The following is a 12,001-nucleotide window of genomic DNA, read 5'->3' as shown; positions in this document are numbered from 1 at the left end:
CACCCTCTGCTTTCAATGGGTAAACCTGTTTTCTAATCAATTTCAATAAAACCATATCATTCCAAGCATAGAGATCTTGTTGTTAATTAACATTTCTATAGTACTATCTCAAACACAAAACAGTTAACAAAACAACTGAGTATGTGGAAGATATACTTTATCTTCTGCATCAAGTGGTGGATCTCTTCTTTAAATTTGGGCTTTTCACCTTAAATTGGCTTTTCCATCAGTTATTGATAATATTCTAGTGTCACAACTAAAATAAGAACAAGAAAAGTATGTAGAAACCAAGTTTTTATGTTTTGTAAACATTTGCCAGTAATGTTCACTTTAATTCAAACCATTAGAAACTGAAAAATATTTATCAATTTCTATTGATTTTTTGTCTTTAAGTTGAAAAACTTTATTACAAGACAAAAAAATCAAAGGTTGAAAGACACTGGCATATGGATAACAAAAATACTTACATTTGAAAGATTTATCCATAATATAATATTTAACTGATATGAATTTAGTTAATAAAATTTAAGGATGAAAAATAAACTTGTGGGTAACAAAGGCAGTTTAAAAGAATTTATTTCCTGTGATTTTATGACCTTATTAATTAACAACTCATATTTGTTTTATTTCTTTTAAAAAGTAATGAAAAATTTAGAAGTTAACTGATTTTGTGTAGTTCATTAGAAATAAATTGAAGGAATTTTCCAAATTAAAAATTTAACAAGAACAATATTAATTCATGTTTATTTTTAATAGACTATATTCTAAGATTGTAGCACACAGTTTATAATAATTGAAGCATTATTTTGAAAATCTTACTAGAATTCTTGCATGTATTTTATTCATAAAGATTCTTTTAAGGACCCATTCTTAATAATTTTGAATAAAATCCTGGTACAAATAATCACGAGTAAATTTGACGAGTTCATAATGTGACTATGATATTTGAAGATAAAAAAAATATTACATCAAATGCAAGCCATATATTTTTGCTTATGAGTTTAATTTTTTTTTAGGTTAGCAACTAGTATTTTTAGAATTAGGAAAGTTTAGCCTATCATCACTCTGACTGTTGATCAGAGATTTTGTAATTCATTAGAAGAAGCAAAAAAAAAATGTTTATGAACTTTTCAAATGTTGCCAGTCAACAGAAGAGAAACTGAAACAAAAAAAACTCTTTTGTCTGGATTATCCTTCGCTACTGGAGATTATGTGAAAATGAAAGATATAGAAAACAAGGTGTGATATATTGAAACTTATCAATAAAGACAAGGATGAAAAAAAATGACATTTACACCAACAGGTAAAAGAGAGTCAAAAAGGTATTTTGTTAAACAGCTAAGCCTCTTCTTGAAACAATTTAAACCGAGTTAATAATTAAGCTGTTAGTAATACAGTTTTCTATTCAATGGCTTCCCATTATTGTTCAACACTTGCTATTAAACCTTACTGTTCTGTTTATTCTTTCTTGTTATTTGTTTGTTTTGTACATGTACACATATTTATATATATATATATATATTTTTTTTTTTAGCCTATGTATGTAATTTTCTTTCTCTTTTTTTACCCTTGTTTTTATTACTGCTACATAAGATGTGCTATAAGTAATCAAAATACAAAGGTTATAATGAAGAAATATATCTGTCTGACAATTTTAAATGGTTATGAGATTAGACATGAATGTATCTTTGTCTTTTCATTGGTGGCAGTTTCATTGTTGTGTATATACTTAATTATAAGTACAATAATTCATTAAAGGAAAATAAACATTTATGTTATTCTGTTGGTTTTAACATATTTGGATAAAGGCTAATTGTTATTTTGCCTAAAATATAAGTAATGTTAATCTTGGAGTTAGTAAATTATCTTTCTTCCATTTTTAACACTTTTCAACTTACGTCCACTTAATCGTATGGGTTGTTTGTATGATAAAAAGGCATAAAACCTAGCAACCAGTAATCACTCATAAAATGGATACATTTTTGCTCAGTTTTCAAAATTTGAGTAAAACAAGTATAAATGAGTGAGACAAATTAATTAGCATATACAACTGCTAAATTAAGGTTAACACTCTGAGATTTCAACTGTTATATCAATAGTTGATAAGAGACAAAGTTATGTGTAAAGAAAACATATTCAGCATCTGGTTCTTCCAAAAGAAATGTTGCTGCCTTTGATACAGAAAAGAGGATTTAAAACTAAGGAAGATACTGATGGAGTTTCTTTATTTTATGAGCTGTTGCCATACTCTTACCCATCACAATCATGTGTATGTGTTGGGAAGAACCAGTTTATAACCTTAAAACACTAAACAATTGCTAATGGTAGAAGTGATAAGTATGTGAAATAATAAAAAAGTCGAGAGAAATATCAGTACTGGATATTTTAGCATTGTAATAGGTACGTGTATAACATTTTTCCATAGGAACTGTTGTTCGCTTTATACTATGAATTTTTCCTTCTGACAACTGTGTAAATTTATTTGTTTTGTACATGTAGGCATCAGTTCACATATAAACTAGAATTTGGCAGTTAATGTTTTTTTGTGAATTGATTGTGCTGTTAATTGCCTACATTTGATTATTTATCAATTAGAACAGTGTTTCTTGAATCATAGTATGTTAAAAGGGCAGGTATGGTATCTAGGTGTCTGTTCATTACTTTTGTAAAGAACCAGTATTGTTAAAAATCCAGGTATTTTACTGCTTTTATAAAGAATTGATATTTTCAAATAAGGGACTTATAATTTTCAGCTGGCTGTTCACTGTTATTGTAAAGAACCAGTATTGTAAAAAGCTAGATATGGTATCCATAGCTTCTGGAAATAGCTAGTGTTGTTAAAGTCCTGGAACAAGTATCTAAACATCATTCAAAATATGCTTGGAACAAAAAATAATCCACTGCTGAATCTTTATATTACAAGCTTACAAGACATCAGTAGACAGCACATGTACAGCTTTCCACTACAAACAACTATAGTTAAGTAATATTCTGTTATCTGTAATAAAGGTTTAGAGTGTATATGATACTTGACACCTCTCCATGATAAAAGGAATAACACATGTTGTTGAATGTATTGGTAATAGATGTTAATGCATATTTTATTTAAAAAGTAAAGCACTTTATACAGTATAACATTTTTGATGAAAGGTGTTTGATAAATGTAAACTTGTTACTTTGTGAAATGCTTTATTAAAGGCATTTAAGTTTTTAAGTAGGACAGTAGTATGCAGTACTAATATAAAATGTCCTATGAAACATGGTTTTTTTCACTGTATATAATGTATGTTTTTATTTATATGCAGGAGGAGTATAATATCTGAGTATTTTCTGGGACTGATGGAAGTATACTCAGATTCTACTATTTATGAATGAGATATTTAACTACAAGGATTCTACAGGTAAAAATACTGAATTCAGGGTTAATATTAATAGTCTTTTATTACTAAATGATTTCATTTCACCCTTTGTACATGTGTTTATTGGTGACCAACTTACTTCAATAAGTCTAATTATAAATTTGTTTTGTACAGAAAAAAACATTTGTTTCAAATCATTTTGGTGGGTAACAAATTACATATAATTTAACAACTAATCACCACTTGAAACTGTTGTATATTAGTCAATTTAATGTGTCATTGAGGATATTTTTGTATGTGTCAAGGCCAACACATACACATTGAATGTGTTTTTAAAGGCTCACTGGACAATGATATCTTTGTATAATTGCATTAAACACAGAACATAATCTTTTTCATAATGATTTTATAATAAAGTATGTTTTTCCTTGAAAGTTTCTACAAGGCTGCTAATTGTAGATAATGAAAATCACATTTTGTTACTATACTGAGAGAAAAAGTTTCTTCTTAAAAGTAAACCAAAAACATAAACTGAACTTATTATCTTGTATCTGATTTTTTTTCTTAATATAATTTTTTTTTCCACCAAAACGTTAATCATGGGTGAAACATTGGTACCACTGGCACTGGACATATAGAAAGGTTAGTGACCTAATGAAGCATTGGACCCATAGAAAGAAAAATATCAAGTTTGTTTTCAACTGAAAGGTATAGTTGAAGCAATGTCTACATTACCATAAGAAAAAAGAATAAAAATGTCAGTAATAAAGTAATTTATATCAGAAATAATAAACTGTCTTTGTGAGTATTGAGTTACTAATGTAACAGATAATGGTTTGTTTAATTATAGAACTACAAATTAGTCATAGAATTTATTAATACATTTAACAGTACTTCCACAGGTCAGACACCCAAGGTTGTGCAAAACCTAATTTTTCAAGTCACTCTTGATTATTTGTTTATCGGCTAACATTTTTTACGAAAATCTGATTAACAAAGAGCAGGTGATTGCCACACCCTTTGTGAAAACCAGATTCATGGTTGGCTATAAAACAGATATTAACTTTCAGTAAGTGTACTGATATTGTAATAATAAAGCAAAGTTAATACAGGAAAAGAAGTAAATGGCTTGTAAGTGCAAAATGCATGTGTGTGGTACTTGTTAGAAATGCCCTCAATGTCAGTATGGATGCAGTGATTTAGACCCAGAGGTCAAAAAAGGCACATAAAGGTAGGAAACAGCCACAGAGCAAGTTAAAGGCATGAAGAAGAAAAAAGACAAAGGGGGGTGATTACACTATTCCATTGAAGAGTGGTGAAGATGAAATGTCTAGCAATACTTCTGAGGATCCCTTGAATTTCATGACAATACCCAAGAAATGACATAGATAATCAAAGAACTCAAGGCATTCAAGACGTTGTATTACTCTGACAGTATGCTAGAATGATGTCTATTCAATTTAGCATTTCATTGGTATCAAGTCCACAATGGCATCAGACTTTCCAAATGAAGAAACTCAACAGAAGGCATCAAGTTTCAGTGATCTTAGCAAGAACAATCAACTGGTTGCATTCTGCATGCAAGGATTCTATGCACCATGTTTCTCCCAGGAGATCCAGATGGTCTCATGAACGTGATTGGAAACGACATTTGTAAGAAATCTGATGAATACAAAACTATTCTCATCTGCTAATGATGTGCAACAATATCTGCCCAAGAAAAGTATTCAAATAAAAGTTGTACTTGCACTTCTACATTAATCCCTGACACTCAGAGAAGTGAAAGAGATATTGAAGATTGGAGAACAAGCTACTGAAGTAGCAAGATGGCACTTTCATCGTCTGAAATCTGGGTCTCCACTAGAATCTATAATACGATCGTACGAGCATTACTGTAAGCAAGCTACACTAAAAACGATAGAGTTGCATTGATCATAATGATGAGAACTATTCCACTGATGCTGAGGTCAAGGTCTTTTTATTTATTCTGAAAACAAAGAACGAGAACAAATAGACAAGAACACAACAAACTGTACATGGCCTTAGCTAAGAAGCACCATTCGTGCATCTTCTAAATTTACTACTGTGTACTATGGAAGTCAAAAACTTGTAATAGGATCACTAAACTTTTCATAAAACTTTGTGTGAAATTTTAGGTCAACCTCAAAATGTTAAAAACAAAGTTTTAGCTCATACCAGAATTATGTTATATGTTAAGGTCTGCCATATAGTCCATTATAGGATAGTAGTAGCTTTGTCTAAATCTTAACTCTACTTGCTCTGATGGGCTAGAAAGGTTGCTTCTGCTTCTTTCTTATGTTTTAATATCATCATCCGTATTACCGTGCTATATTTCTCTATTTAATGCATCACATTTCAATTATCCAACAGCTTTTCTTTCAATCTGAAAACAAAAAACCACCACCACCCTTAAACTCAGTACTGGAATAATTTAGTGTGGTGATGTTCAGCTTACTTATAAGAATATCTCACTCCACTAACAAAAAAAACCAGCTTTGCCACAAACAGTTGAGAGTCAGGTGTGTAAAGTTTGTGCTACATACTCAGCAAGACATGCATAAGATTTGATCATTTGTTTAACCTACAGTTTTGTCAATAAAGACATCACTTTTTGGTACAAAGAACAAAAATACCAATTAACTTTCCCAGTTTAAGAATTTCAGTGACATGCCTTTAATTCTTTATGTATGTTATTTCTGTTTCATGAGGTAAGTGATACAAGTTTGATCAAACTGAAAATAATTTAACCAAGTTATATCTTTGAATGCATAAAAACATTTAGAGATTTAAAAACTGATTGGAAATTGCTTGCTCACTGATAAGTTAAGACTTATTATTTGGTTGTATTTATACACATTGAAAGTAAAATGATGTGTATCACTAAAAAATGTTTCTTTAACTGTAAATAGTTTATGGATGTGGTACAGAAAAATGCTGTTGACTGTAACTGTTCAGAGCAAAATCTTTAATTACCCATCACTTCACAGCTTTAATAATGTTTAACTCACAGTTTTAATCTACTTAAAGTTCTTAAGCCAGCAGTAATAGTTTTAAGTATATGGCAGATCTGCCCTTAGAATAAGAAACCTTTCAAATATGTCTTAAAATTTGTTTTACAATGGTTTTTGTAAAATGTAGTCCAGATTCACTAGATGAATGTAGCAACTTGTTTGTGAAAAGCTCTTACAAGTCACTATGAATAATGCCAAGTAAACTACACTTAATAATAGCAAGAAATTAGCATTATTTGGTATGGAATTTTACATACTAAGTATCACTATCAGTCTAGAAGCCAATTTGACTGTTATGTAGTCTTGCAAAATGGTGGATATCTCTTAAATTATGTTTAAATATACAATATGTATCAAAACTTAAAAATGCAAGTTCAAGTAATTTTTAACATTTTACAAAATAAAATATTTGATAATAATTTTGATAACAAATCCCAATATTATTTTTTTAGTACACATGGTAGTTTCAATTTTTAATACAGTTATTTCGTCTTTAGAGATTAATTACAAACAAATGTATTTCTTTAGGTTAATACTTGTTTGGAAAACATTTATAGTATAAAAACAGAGAATGTTCCTTGTCACAACTGAGATAATTTCAAATATGGCTTCATCAGATGCACCAAGTTTTATATCTGGGGTGCTTGATTGAAAACAAGTTCTTATGTAAGGGTACTGGTTTCAATTGTAGAGCTTAGGGAAGTACATTGTCCTCTCTCAGAAATTTCTGTTTCTGGCTCCGGTTGTGGGGATAAAGAGATACAACATCGTCTCTCAGACATTTTTGGAACTTATGATCGAGATTAGAGCTATTCTGATCTATGGTTGTGAGGATTGAAGAAGTACACTGTTCTCCCCCAGAAGTTTTTGGAACTGGTAGTGGAGATAAAAAATTTATGCTGACAAACCATGATCCATCTTCAGAACCTTTATTTGGGTAAAATTGTTCAAAAATGCTCAGAGTAATAGCAGTTAGTGCATGCTCAGATAACATAGACACTGACTATAATCAGACTATACCACCAATCATATAAGTTACACAAAAATATTCAGTATTGTAGGTTTACCTATTACTCTTGGACTGGTTGGTTGTTGGAATAAACACTGACCACATGATGATGGCTATGGAATCAGAGGAAGTTTTTTGGAAATTGGATATATCCAAGGTGCCCAAACTGATAAAACAGTGTTTTATGATTACAATAAAATGAGAATGTAAGAACAATTTATTTATTTAGATGTTTTTATTGATCAAAACTAAATATCAGGATTTGACATCTAAAAACATTACCAGTATGAAGAATGCAAATTTAGAAAAAAATTGGTAATTCTATATTATCTTTTGTGTTCTTTAAAACATTATGAAATAAACTGATTTTCTTGTGGTGAACTAGTATTACTCTAGTTTAAAATAACATCTTGGAGAATATGAAGTTTAATCTTTTGACCTGACATTAGAATTTAAAGTTAATTATGTATTTGAAAATACCATTTTTAATTTTACTATTCCTTATTCACTTCTCTTCAAATATTAAAAAAAAAATTCATAATACATTTGTAAGAATGGAATGTTTTGATTGCTGTAAATTATAATTTTTTTGTTATATAAGACAAAACAGTTTGAGAATAACAGAACGTTTGAGTCTTAAATTTTTTATGCTACACTTGCAGTGTAAAACCATGAGTGTTAATCATTTTTGATTGCTTAAAATAATTTACATTCAATTATTCAAATTTTCCAAACTGCAGTTTTTAGAGTTTACCATAAATAAACTGTAGGTTTGTTTCAAATTGAGATTATAGATTTTTGATACTATTACATCTCGTGTTATTCAAAGGTTTAATGCACTAATTTAAAATGTTTTCATTAGAATAGCACCAAGAGCTTAACAAAAGGGGTCAAATCACTCTCATTTAAAGTTACTTTTGAGCATAAAGCCATACTCAGTACTTACTTCTCAACATACAGGAGGGTAAATACTGAAATTACTTTAAATGCATTTCTCTTCTGAGTATAAATGTTTATGGCAAAATATATCATTAACAGAAAGGGTACCCAACTTATGAAAAAAGTGCATTTTAATCTTTACAAGTGAAAACATAACAGTATATTTAATTAGCTGATCACATTTCTGAGCATATTTATGGTTCAGATCAATATAGATAGCTTGCTTTAATCAAAAGTTGACATTAACAGGTACTAGTTGAATAGATTTTTAATAATTCTAGAGAAAACATTTTCCCACACTTCTATTATTCACTATTACTGATCAGTCAGTTAAAGTAGTTTTTAATTGGTCTTGTATTTTGTGAAAATGTAATCTTAAAATGAGAAAATATATATCTGGAATTGTAGGTGCAGTAGCATATTATGTTTCTGACAGAAAACCAACGACATCTATACATAGTCATTCAAGATGTTTCAACTTAAATATTTGACAATTTTCCACATTTTCAAAAGAAAACCATGGGACAATCATGGAACCAAAATTATTTGAAAATTGTAGAGTTTGAAAAAAAAACAACCTCTGTATTGTCAGTCCTTACCATTCCTTAATATTAAAGTTAGATAAATTTAAGTAACTGAGAACTTTGAGTTTTGTCTTAATTAATTGTCAGACAATCTACTTGTACATTTAATGAAGACAACAAAATATATGAATGAACTGTTTATCAGTAAATCTAAGTTTTTTTGTATTATTTTGAATATTCTTTTATGGCTTCATCACTGTCAAATAATAAAAAATTAAATTTTACTATCTCTGTAGTACCTTACAGTGTATCACAATGCACACATATTACTTCTTTATTAAATTCCTTAACTTTAAACAGAAACACCTGAAAGTTCCTGACAATAAAACTCATCAACAAAGCTGCAATGAAGTTCAGTTACAAGATTTATGAAATAATGAATTGATTTTTATATTCAATAAAAATTATTAGTAAAACTAGAATTTTTTTCAAAATACTATGTACCTATTAAAAGTGAGTCACTAGAATGTTGGTTTTATGGTCAAGTTATGAAATGTAATTCTACATTGGAGAAACAAGTAGAAAAATGGAAACCAGATTCAAAGAACACAAAAAGTCACCTTCACACATTTTCAAACACTGCAAATCAAATAAACACAACATAACCATAGAAAACACCCAAACACTAAATAAAGAAACAATCATAAACAAACGCAAATATAAAGAAGCCTTATTTATACAACAACTCAAGCCCAAAATAAACCAATACAATGGAACACCTTTATACCTATATTAATAAATATAATCAAACATCTAAGCATGCCGCATTCCTACACTCAGTTACACAACCCCTTCAAACATGTGGTCAGCTATTGGTGAGTTACCTCTTTCTTTCTTTGTGAATCTGACGATGACCGAAGAAGGTAGAAACATTGTTCGCTCCTCTGGATAAAAAATTTTCTCAACCCAAACCAGCCGTTTTTACATATACATTTTTCTCTACAAGTAGGTTTTCTCATCATCACTGAAATATAATTCAAATCTCCAAAGTTTCAATTCATGTTTCTGTATTGTTTTGAGAAAAACATGGTTTATTAGTTTCTATCTTTAATTATTGTTTATTTATTGCAACTTGTGTGCATGTAAAGTACTGAACTCAAGCTAGTGGTTCTAGAATGGTTCGTTTTTTCCCAGCAAGTATGTATGGAAAAAGAGTACTATTTTTTTTCAAACTATTGTACACACTGTCTACAGGCTTTACATTTCCTAATGTTTATATCTTGAGTTGTGCATTAAGTGGCCCACAGGCTAGATCTTGCTTATCATTACTAGTTGGGCAGTGGATTAAAATGTCCATAGACTGCACATTTTCTGTTATTATTAGTTGAGCTGTGGATTAAAGTGTCCACAGCCTGGACATTGCTTGGTATTAGTGTGTATTCAAGTGTCCACAGGTACTACAAAATTGGTCTTCTTCCATAGAATAAAATGACTAGTTCAGTTTAAATATAAATGACAAATTTTTAGATGAACAGACTGAACTTAGTGGTTAGTGTGCTTATACTGTGAATCTGATTATTTACTTCCTATTACCATACAAAGAAAAAACTATTTTCGGCCATGAGTATGCTACGAAAGTGATGGTTAAATCCTACTGTTCAATCATACAAGAGTAGCCCATGTCTTGGTAGTAGATTATATTGTCTGGGTGCTTTTCCCCTAGTCCATTCTTTTAAAATTTGGCCATGAGGACGGAATTTCCATGAATGATTTTAAAAAAAAAAACATATTTTAACATACCCCAAAACTCCAGCTTTTCTTCTATTATTCTTCAAAAGTAAAAACAAAAATCAAAATTTGGGAGTGTCATCCAACCACTACTCTTTGTGTAAAACTTCTGAAACAAGCATTTCGTAAATTGAAGCCTTGTAGGATTAAAACATAAATACAGTTTTAAAAAAATCCAATAGCTCGAATTCGTTTGAAACATAAGCCTTTCATATTCAGAAATGTAAAGAAATAAGTATAAAAACGTTAACACTGTCATTGTAAGTAACTTACACGACAGCCCTTCCTGAGAATGTAGATAATTTGATTTTGAAAGAATGCTTGTTGGTAAATGCCATTAAATGTACAAGTTCGAATAGACGTATTCTTTGGTATATTACTTGTGCAAAAAAATAGTTCATCTATTTTCAATTTATTATATCGTAGTAATTTACTTGGCTTGTACGTAAGTAATGCTCGACACAAGTGAATTAGTTATTCACGACGTCAATGTTTTGATAGCCTTTATATTTTCATTTTAAACATTACTTAAAAGTTTTAATTTATTATATTTATTTGAATAGAATTTTGTTAAATGGCATTCACATTTTGGGATATTCAGTGCCAGTACAAAATACCTATTACCAATTTCACCAAAGGAAGTTAAACGTAGTATCGTCTTTTCAATTAGCGTAAATCGATCACAAACTATCTTCAGTTTTAAACATGTCATGAAAACGTTTTAATACCATGATAATAGTATGTGCTATAAAATCAATATAACGGTTATTATCACAGAACAGAATAATATCTGTTATAAACTTTGTTTAACAGGAAAAAAGAAGAAGAACCGAAAAAATACAGATTTTATAAACATACTTTACATTAACACAACTAATTTGTGCTTCTTTTACTTCCTCTTTCTCATTTTAATTAACTACACTGCATGATCTTTATAGTCACTTTGTAATGACGACCTTCCCTATTTTTTAACCTCTAAACTCACTAGATAGCTTTATTGTAACTACTAGGCCTGGCATGGCCGAGCGCGATAAGGCAAGCGCTCGGAATCTGAGGGTCGCGGGTTCGCATCCGAGTCGCGCTAAACATGCTCGCCCTCCCAGCCGTGGGGGCGTTATAATGTGACGGTCAATCCCACTTTTCGTTGGTAAAAGAGTAGCCCAAGAGTTGGCGGTGGGTGGTGATGACTAGCTGCCTTCCCTCTAGTCTTACACTACTAAGTTAGGGACGGCTAGCACAGATAGCCCTCGAGTAGCTTTGTGCGAATTTCAAAACAAACGAAAAACAATGTAACTACTCATTCAAAATCATACAAAATTGCTTGCGAAAGACATGATTTATTTATTCATA

The 12,001-nt window shown here is 30.1% G+C and overlaps 1 long non-coding RNA gene across 3 annotated transcripts; it reads right to left on the bottom strand.

Annotated features, from left to right (window-relative positions):
• Positions 1 to 5,074: 5,074 nt before the first annotated feature.
• On the bottom strand, positions 5,075 to 11,090 carry LOC143258407 (uncharacterized). Of its 3 annotated transcripts, none has more exons than XR_013032266.1 (2): positions 10,925 to 11,090; positions 5,075 to 7,318 (listed from the first exon to the last, which is right to left on the bottom strand). It is a non-coding gene; the product is annotated as an uncharacterized LOC143258407 (long non-coding RNA). The 3 variants fall into 3 exon arrangements; XR_013032265.1 differs by lacking the exon at positions 10,925 to 11,090 and adding an exon at positions 10,664 to 10,918; XR_013032264.1 differs by lacking the exon at positions 10,925 to 11,090 and adding an exon at positions 9,748 to 10,653.
• Positions 11,091 to 12,001: the final 911 nt, after the last annotated feature.

This window comes from Tachypleus tridentatus, chromosome 8 (assembly GCF_004210375.1).
Source record: "Tachypleus tridentatus isolate NWPU-2018 chromosome 8, ASM421037v1, whole genome shotgun sequence".
NCBI classification, from domain to species: Eukaryota; Metazoa; Arthropoda; class Merostomata; order Xiphosura; family Limulidae; genus Tachypleus; species Tachypleus tridentatus.
Note: the sequence above shows the minus strand (reverse complement) of the source record. Positions and strands in the feature narration are given on the sequence as shown.